Genomic DNA, 10,406 nt, shown 5'->3' with positions numbered 1-10,406 from the left:
GGTAGTAGCAGAGTAGTCACAGCAGCAGTAGCGGCAGCAGAAGTTGGCTTTTTCATTGCTTCTCTCTGCAGTAGGCAGACTGTGTATCAGATGAAAAATGTAAGTGACTGCTCCGTGCCATCCTTAAGCTATCTTTGATTCCTTCCACACCTATATATATATATATATATATACATATATATATATGGAATCTCTTTTGCACCACTGTTTTCAGGAAAGTAAAAGATAATGATAATGAAGTACAGTAAAGAAGCTGCTCCATCCGTCTTTCTGTGGGCTGACTCTGTGCCTCTGCACCTCACTGGAGGAGCTCTAAGGGACCAGTCCTCAGCCCTGTCTCTGTACAAACAGCACCGCTTATATCTGATCTGTCTCCTTCCGTCTTAACTTTTCTTAACTCCTCCTCTAGGCTCTTGGCTGCTCTATCTACACACTTTTTGCCTTTAGGCAAGAGAAGAAAGAATGATAGAAAAAAATGCCATAATGAACACCCAAATCGCAAAGGATAATCAATGCTTGTATCTGTACAGTGTTTTCCAGTTCACAAAATATTTTATCAAGTAAGTGTAACTGATCTTCCATGATCAAGGAAAAGAATTCCTATCTCTGTTTTACAATGCTCACACAGTAATAAATCAATGTAACTTTTCAATAGTAACAGCAAGTAATTTTTAGTCTTATTTCGTACCCAGATCATCTTATTCAAATGCTATAATGCTTGAAACAATGAAATTGCCTATCCAGTGTCTATGTAAGAGCCAAGTCAACAGGTTTATCAAGCACCTGCTCTCTGACCAGCGTGAAAGAGGTGTTGAGAAAGACACAAAAGAGTCAGAAATCATGTTTCACCCCTTGGGGACAAAAAACGTAAACATTCACAATCTTCAAAAACTCATTAACATGAAATTAACTGCCAGGTTATAAAATGCAGATACTAAGTGCTAGAGAAATTCTGAGAAAGAAGATCATGCTTGAAAATAACACAATTACTTATAATGCCAAATCTCAGGGACTGTTTACCCTACCTCTAGATTCTTATTCATGTTCAGAGAGGTTCCTACCCTACACAGCCAGAGCGTTAACCTAGGAATATGTCACTAAAATCTATCAACTACGTCTGAGCATTTGCTGCATGGTAAATGCTGCCAGACCCTGACGGGTATATAGACGATGCAATTTCCACTCTCAGTGACGTTTCCACTTTGTTGCTGCTGCTGCTAAGTCACTTCAGTCGTGTCTGACTCTGTGCGACCCCATAGACGGCAGCCCACCAGGCTCCCCCGTCCCTGGGATTCTCCAGCTAAGAACACTGGAGGGGGCTGCCATTTCCTTCTCCAGCCCATGAAAGTGAAAAGTGAAAGTGAAGTCGCTCACTCGTGTCCGACTCTTAGCGACCTCATGGACTGCAGCCCACCAGGCTCCTCTGTCCATGGGATTTTCCAGGCAAGAGTACTGGAGTGGGGTGCCATTGCCTTCTCCATTCCACTTTGTTAGGGACCACGAATTAAAGATATTTCTGATGATTAGAGAAAAAAAGTAGGTGGGGCATTTCTCTATGTAAAGTTCTTGAAAATGGTTTAAATTAATAAAACTCTCTGCGTGTGCTCAGCTGCAGCAAGTGATTCCAACATGGTATTTCCCTGAGACTTTTTACTCTTGTAACAAACATTCTGGTCACAGGAGCCTCCACCACTCTCAAGTTCAGATTCACGTAACCCTAGTCTGGGTTTGAACTGTGAGGTGTCAAGACATTGACTATTCAACACACACACACACACTCCCAAGGAAAGTTCTCCTGGAGTAGGTCATTAATAACACATTCCTTTCTGTGTTCACTCCAGAATGTGACCGGACTATACGGTGGTGAACTAGGACCAGTCCCTGTCTTGGACTAGGGGAAGGGAAGAGGGTGCAGCTGTGACCAACTCAAGGCAAAAACTGGTGAGAAAGCCTTCAGAAAAGATAAGGTCTTGGGACTTCCCTGGCTGTCCAGCGGTTAAGACACTGCACTTCCAATACAGGAGGCATGGGTTTGATCCTTCCTTGGGGAACTAAGATCCTACATGCCATGCTCCATGGCCAAAAAAAAAAAAAAATTAAAAAAAGGACACAAGATCTTATTTCTATCTCATTTTCTCAACTTCTGAAATATATATGAGGATCCTTCTCCAAACACACGGCTTCCTTAAGTATTTTAGTTTCTTTTATTCATTTTTTAAAATAGGGCTTCCCTCATAGCTCAGTCGGTAAACAATCTACCTGCAATGCAGGACACCCAGGTTCAATTCCTGGGTTGGGAAAATGCCCTGGAGAAGGAAATGGTAACCCACTCCAGTATTCTTGCCTGGAGAATCCCATGGACAGAAGAGCCTGGCAGGATATGGTCGATGGGGTCGCAAGAGTCGGACTTGACTTAGTAACTAAATCAATTCATTTTTATATATTCAACTAGTTTTTACTGAGCCTACATTAACTCCTTATCACAAGACACCACTGATGTCTACTCTCAGAAAATGAAAATCTTGCTGTGACTTTCTCTCCAGTTATTTCTTTGGCAATTTGTTCATAGCAGGGTGACTGACCACTCCACTCTGCTCAGGACTGAGAGATTTCTTGGGATACAGGAAGTTTAGTGCTAAAATCCAGACTGTCTGAGGCAAACCAGGATGAATGGTTGATCACCCTAGTTCAAGACAATACATGATTTTACCCAGATGCAATCACTGCATAAAAATATAATATTTTATACTTAAATTTATATCATAAATATGTTTCTTTTGTTGTTGTTGTTTAGTCAGTCAATTGTGTCTGACTCTTTGTGACCCCGTGGACTGCACCATGCTATGGTTTCCTGTCCTTCACCATCTCCTAGAGTTTACTCAAATGCATGTTCATCGAGTTGGTGATGCCATCCAACCATCTCATCCTCTGTCGTCCCCTTCTCCTCCTGTCCTCAATCTTTCCCAGCATCAGGGTCTTTTCCAATGAGTTAGCTCTTTGCATCAGGTAGGCGAAGTATTGGTGCTTCAATGAAGCCTCAGTCCTTCCAATGAATATTCAGGATTGACTTCCTTTAGGATTGACTGGTTTGATCTCCTTGCTGTTCAAGGGACTCTCAAGAGTCTCCTCCAACACCACAGTTCAAAAGCATCAATTCTTTGGTGCTCAGCTTTCTTTATGGTCCAGCTCTTACATCCATATATGACTACTGGAAAAAAAATAGCTTTGACTATATGGACCTTTGCTGGGAAAGTGATGTCTCTACTTTTTAATCCACTGTCTAGGTTTGTCATAGCCTTTCTTCCAAGGAGCAAGCATCTTAATTTCATGGCTGTAGTCACTGTCTGCAGTGATTTTAGAGCCCAAGAAAATAAAATCTGTCATTGTTTCCATTGTTTCCCCATCTATTTGCCATGAAGTGATGGGACCAGATGCCATGTCTTCGATTTTTTAATGTTGAATTTTATACCAGCTTTTTCACTCTCCTCTTTCACTTTCACCAACAGGCTCTTTACTTCTTTTTCTGCCATTAAGGTGGTGTCATCTGCATATCTAAGGTTATTGATATTTCTCCTGGCAATCTTGATTCCAGCTTAGGATTCATCCAGTCTGGCATTTATTATGATGTACTCTGCATATAAGTTAAGTAAGCAGGGTGCCAATATACAGCCTTGATGTACTCCTTTCCCGATTTGGAACCAATCCGTTGCTCCATTCCAGTTCTAACCGTTGCTTCTTCACCTGCATACAGGTTTCTCAGGAGGCAGGTAAGGTGGTTTGGTATTCCCATCTCTTTAAGAATTGTCCACAGTTTGTTGTGATCCACACAGTCAAAGGCTTTAGTATAGTCAATGAAGCAAAAGTAGGTATTTCTTTACTGTTACATAATTTTTTATTAGTATATAATTTTCTTAAGTATCATTTTTAGTTGCAACTTAGTACTTCATTGAATCAATATAGGATAATTAACCATTCCTCTATAATTGGGTACTTAGGGTATTTCCTTGTTTTTTTGGTTTTTTTGCAAATCACTCTTATAGCTGCAAAAACCATGAGCAAGAAAAAAACATATTTCCTGTTCTCATTATTCAAATTGTGGTTTCACATGTCAGGCCTTGTCAGAGTCCACCAGCAGGAAGCACTGGCGCTTGTTAAAAGCCAGGGAATTAGCTTTTATCACACTTTGAGAAGAGAAAAATCCAATACCCAGAAACGGTAGCTTGGATTTGATTTGTTTTTTAAACTCTTGGTACACAACCTAAAACACCAATCAGAAATCTTCATAAGTCTGTAAACCTGAGAGCTTATACGTTCTCAGCTAAAGAGAACCAAGTAATATAAACTGAATACGGTAGAATCACTGGGTGGCAAAGTCGCAGCTAAGCTAGGAGTTTCCCAGGGAGGCATGTTTGCCCCCGCTCACCTCCTCCCCTATGACTTTCTGTAAGAAAGTTATTCTTACCTAGCATGCGTTCTGCTGCAAGGGAGAACAAAAGTCCTAACGTAAGACGTGAACTAATCACTGGGGAGTCACTGATTTAATTATCCAAAAGCACTTACTGGTGCCAGCCTGTCAGCAAGCAAAAATAAGCAGAGTCTCCTCCTTGTAGAGCTTACTATCTGGTTAGACAGAGATTAGTCATACACTCACAAGGCACTTACTATGCGTATGACATCCTGTTAAGAACTGAGTGGTTTACTTCAAGATAATAAAAGTCCTCTGCTCTCAAAAATAAGAAAAACCCCCGCCCCCAAAGCTCCCTGCCCTTTAGTGCCTAACTGGAGATGATAAAACCCATATGCATTAAAAGATAATCAGAACAGATACAGAAAATTCAGTGGGGGAAGAATCCTTCAACCAATTGGTGGATAAACTGGGCAGTCACATACAAAAAAGAGTAAAACTGGACACTTAGCTCATGTCACTTACAAAAATTAACTCAAAATGGATTGGAGGCCTAAATGTAAGAGCTAAAACTATAGAGCTCTTAGAAGAAAACAGATATAAAATTCATAACCTTGGATTAGGCAATGGTTTCTTAGATAGTAAAAGCATAAACAAATTAAAAGAACAGATGATCAAAACTAAAAACTTTTGTGCTTCAAAGGACACTATACAAAAAATGAAAACAACCCACAGAAGGGGATAAAATATTTGCAAATTATATGTCTGATAAGGGTCTAGTATCCAGAATGTGAAAAGATAGCTTACAATTCAACAATAAAAAAGACAAATAGCCCAATTAAAAACTGGGCAAAGGATGTGACTACATATTTGTCCAAAGAAAATATGCAAATGGTCAATAAGCATATGAAAAGATGCTCCTCACCAGTCACTAGGGAAATGCAAATCAAAACCACAATGAAGGCACTTCCTTGGTGGTGCAGTGGTTAACACCCCATCTTCCTAAGCAGGGCGTGTGGGTTCCATCCCTGGTCAGGAGAGCTGGGATCCCACATGACATGTAAAACATAAAACAAGCAATGCTGTAACAAACTCAATAAAGACTTTAAAAATGGCCCATAGCAAAACATCTTTAAAAAACAAAGAACTACAATGAGATATGACTTCACACCCACGCGGATGGTGATAATCAAAAAGAAAGTAATGAGTTTAGTGAGGATCTGGAGCAATTAGACCCTCATACACTGCTAGTGGTAATGTAAAAGGGTGCAGCTGCTTTGAAAAACTGTTTGGCAGTTCCTCAAAAAGCTAACCATATGAGTTAGTATAAGGCCCAACTAAGATCATGGCATCTGGTCCCATCACTACATGGCAAATAGATGGGGAAACAGTGGCAACAGTGACAGACTTTATTTTCTTGGGCTCTAAAATCACTGCAGATGGTGACTACAGCCAAAAGACTCTTGCTCCTTGGAAGAAAAGCTATAACAAACAGACAGCATATTAAAAAGCAGAGAGACTCCTTTGCTGACAGAGGTCCATATAGTCAAAGCTACGGTTTTTCCAGCAGTCACGTATGGATGTGAGAGTTGGACCATAAAGAAAACTGAGCACCAAAGAATTGATGCTTTTGAACTGTGGTGTTGGAGAAGACTCTTGAGAGTCCCTTGGACTGCAAGGAGATCCAACCAGTCCATCCTAAAGGAAATCGGTCCTGAATATTCACTGGAAGGACTGATGCTGAAGCTGAAGCTTCAATAACTGGCCACCTGATGCGAAGAGCTGACTCATTGGAAGACCCTGATGCTGGGAAAGATTGAAGGCAGGAGGAGAAGGGGAGGACAGAGGATGAGATGGTTGGATGGCATCACCGACTCAATGGACATGAGTTTGAGTAAACTCCGGGAGTTGGTGATGAACAGGGAAGCCTGGCATGTTGTAGTCCATGGGGTCGCAAAGTCAGACACGACTGAGCGACTGAACTGAACTGATACAGTCCAGTAGTCTCCTACTATGTATATACTTAAGAGAAATGAAAACACAGGGTGACACAGAAGCTTTAAGACAAATGTGCACAGGAGCATAATTCATAATGAGCAAAAAGTGAAAAACAATCCGAATGTCTATCAACTGATAAACAGACAGAGAAAGAGTGGTATGTGCATAAAATGGAACATTATTCAGCCATGAAAGGAATGAGGTCCTGGTACTTGTTATAACACAGATGGGCCTTAAAAATCTCACGTTAAGCACAAGAGATTAGACACAAGAAGCCATACGCTGTATGATTCCATTTATATAAAATGCCCATAATAGGCAAATACACAAAAACAAAAAGTAGAAAGAGGCTGGGGTAGGGGCACAAGAGACAAGGAATGAATGTCAACTAGTCAGTTAGGTTTCCTCTGTGTGTGCTCAGTCAGTCATGTCTGATTCGTTGTGACCCATGAACTGTGCAGCCCGCCAGGCTCCTCTGCCCACGGGATTTGTCTCAGGCAAGAATACTGGAGTGGGCTGTCGTTTCCTCCTCCAGGGGATCTTCCTGACTCAGGGACTGAACTCTCGTCCCCGGCAATGGCTGGTAAATTCTTTACTGTTGGAGCTACAGGGAAGTCCTTATACAATGGAGTAAAGTTTTGTGAATATATTTTAAAAAATCTATAAAAGGTGTGTGAATTATATTCCAATAAAAATAATTTAAAAAGAGAGAGTAAGTGATCTAAGACAGATGCTGCTGCTGCTGCTGCTACTAAGTCACTTCAGTCGTGTCCGACTCTGTGCGACCCCATAGACCGCTCCGCCGTCCCTGGGATTCTCCAGGCAAGAACACTGGAGTGGGTTGCCATTGCCTTCTCCAGCGCATGAAAGTGAAAAGTGAAAGGGAAGTCACTCAGTCGTGTCTGACTCTTCGCGACCCCATGGACTGCAGCCTACCAGGCTCCTCCGTCCATGGGATTTTCCAGGCAAGAGTACTGGAGTGGGGTGCCATTGCCTTCTCCACCTAAGACAGCTAGGAAGGGCTAAATAACAGTAAAATTCTCTAGTACCTAGCAGAAAATAAATGCTCCATAATATTACAGGAATGAGCCAATGAAGGCTAATATATTACAAGGAAACCTCATGAAATAGGAGAGATTTGAGTTGGGTCCTAGAGAGTAAGTAGAAATTATATAATAAAAAAGGAAAAATCATTCCAGGTAGGAGGGAAATACCTATGCAGGATGAAACAGAAACATTCTAGTTGTGTTCAGAGCCAGTAACGATAACCCAGATGGTTCACAGTAAACCAGGGTGTGATCAGACTTAAGGTAGTAGAAAGAGGCTGAAACCACACTTGTGTTCAGAGCCAGTAACAATAATCCAGATGGACCACAGTAAACCATGGTGTGATCAGACTTAAGGTAACAGACAGAGGCTGAAACCACACTACGCAGGGGCCTTACATGCCCATGGCATCTGGACCTTAATCTGTAAGCATGAGAGAATCACTGGAGGTGAACTCAGTAGGGAAGAAAGAAACTAGAATTAATGGTTTAGAGAGTAAGTGAGACAGTAGGAGTAAACGAGGAACTAGACTGAATTAAAAATTAGAAATAAGGGGTATTACATTTTAGAGATACTTGAGGGTAGAAAAGATTTAATAAAGTGAAGGAATTTATTAGATATAAAGAGTGAGAAAGAGGAAGAAATCACAGACACCGCTCAGCTCTGAGTCTGAATGATGGGGAGCGGGAAGGGCTTTAGATGGTGGTGATGCTGAGCGAGAGACATGGGAAGCTGAGAAAGCAGAAGCTCGGGAGTCGGATGAGGAGCTCAAACTGGACCAGTTCTGTAAGTGACATTATAGACTGAAGATTCATTACAACATGCATTGCAAATCGCTGGAAATGCAAGGTGGCAAGTCGGACAAGAGAACAGGGTTGAACACACACGGCATCTCGTGACAGGTCCACCTAAAGCTGATCTCATGGGAATGGATGGGAGTTCCAAGGAAAGGGGACACCTTGTAAGGAATGGCATACCTGGCTGAGAAAGTGAAATTAATGAAGATGAACTTGAGGACATCAAAGAAACTAAGAGAGGGGCTCAAGTTGGAAGCTCAGGAAGGACAAGCATCTCACAGGGCCAGGAGGAAGCAGAGCAATGCTGTTGAGAAATCCTGAAGGATGGGGATTGAATACAGCCCATTGGATTTAGCCATCAGGTTGTTACTGGCGGTATCAGGGGAAACAATTTTAGAAAAGTGTTAAGGAGAGAGGAAAGACAGCAATTCACTGAAAAAAAAAAAAAAATGAATGTGACATGAAAACATTTAAACTGTGAGAATAAAACTCTGCTTTGGGAATGTCTGGTTACAGAAGGAAGGAGAGAGATGACTGATGGTTTGACTGAGAAGCAGGGCAAGGAATTACTCAGAATGCTTGTTCTTTAGTCTCTAGGTTGTGTCCGGGTCTTTAGCGAATCTACGGACTATAGTCCGTCAGGCAACTCTGTCCATGATATTTTCCAGGCAAGAATACTGAAGTGGGTTGCCATTTCCTCCTCCAGGGGATCTTCCCGATGTAGGGATCCTACCTGAGTCTCCTGCATGTCCTGCATTGGCAGGCACTTTTTTTCTTTTTTTTAAACCAGAGTCACCAGAGAAACCCATTCAAAAGAGTGGGTGATGTAAAACCTGCAGACATAGACAGGTACAGGGTGATCCCTGGGTTGGAAAGATCCTCTGAAGGAGGGCATGGCCACTCACTCCAGTGTTCTTGCCTGGGGAATCCCATGGACGGAGGAGCCTAGCAAGCTACAGTCTGTGGGGCCACAAACAGCTAGATACCACTGAAGAGACTTAGCACGCATGCACTTTAACAAATTCGAATATCTACTGCACTTGGGACTGTCTCTAAGTGATGAGGATATAAGTAGTGAACAACACAGACAAAAATTCCTCCCTCTGTGGAGTTGACATCTTTCAGATGCATTCATCAGCTGTCACATTTGTTTTCACTGAAGAGTTAGGTGTCAGGTGCTTCAGTTCCAACTTACTGACATTCTCATAACTTACTGACGATCGGATGTAGCTTTTACAATTTTCTATTTTTCAAAATAGTATTTCCTCAGCTTTGACAGGAACCACAACAGCCAATATAGTAGACACAAATTTGTGGGCTGCAGCATCAGATAGAGGCAGTATTACTCCAGGGACCGAGAGGATCAAGGAAGGGAGAAGTCACTGGCCCCCTAAAATGTCAAGAAGTACTCACAGCATAATTATTGGGCACCAGTTTTCATCAGCGTCTGCAGGGGAAGAGCTGCCCAGAGATCTATCAACAATGCTCTGTGCTTTTATCTGTATAGGAAATGAAACTTGTTAAAGTTACACTTTTGCATTTTGCAGGAAACAGCTGCAGTGAATGTATTCTTAAGACAGAACAATCCAAGTCATGAGATGGTAGAAAACTTTATTAAAACTGATTCAGAGAAGTCAGACCACATACATTTTATTAAGAAAACTTGAATTTTGTTAAACTTTCATGTGATTCTAATGTGCAGTAATCTGAGGACCACTATTCTAAATTCTTTCTATGGAATTCAAATAAGATTTTTTTAAAAAAATTAGGTAACGAGTTATAACTTTAAATATTGGGTTGGCCCAAAAATTCGTTCAGGTTTTTCCCTAAGTTGTTACAGAAAACCCCAAGTGAACTTCTGGGCCAACCCAATAGCTTCTTAAATATACTTTATATGGAAAAAACACTTCAGAATTTTGCAGACATGACAGGGAAAAAAAAAACAACATAAAACCACCCAATTGCACTTTATTCTCCTGACATTCCCTCAAAGCTCATCTTTATTCTCTGCCTGGCACTCACTTATCACAACTGGATGCTTCCATTGTTTATTTGAGTGTTTGCTTCTCCTGCCTAGAAGACATGTTCCTGAGGCCTACTGCTATTGCTAAGTCACTTCAGTCGTGTCCGACTCTGTGCGACCCCATCCCTGGGATTCT

Source organism: Muntiacus reevesi, chromosome 9 (genome assembly GCF_963930625.1).
Source record: "Muntiacus reevesi chromosome 9, mMunRee1.1, whole genome shotgun sequence".
NCBI classification, from domain to species: domain Eukaryota; kingdom Metazoa; phylum Chordata; class Mammalia; order Artiodactyla; family Cervidae; genus Muntiacus; species Muntiacus reevesi.
Note: the sequence above shows the minus strand (reverse complement) of the source record.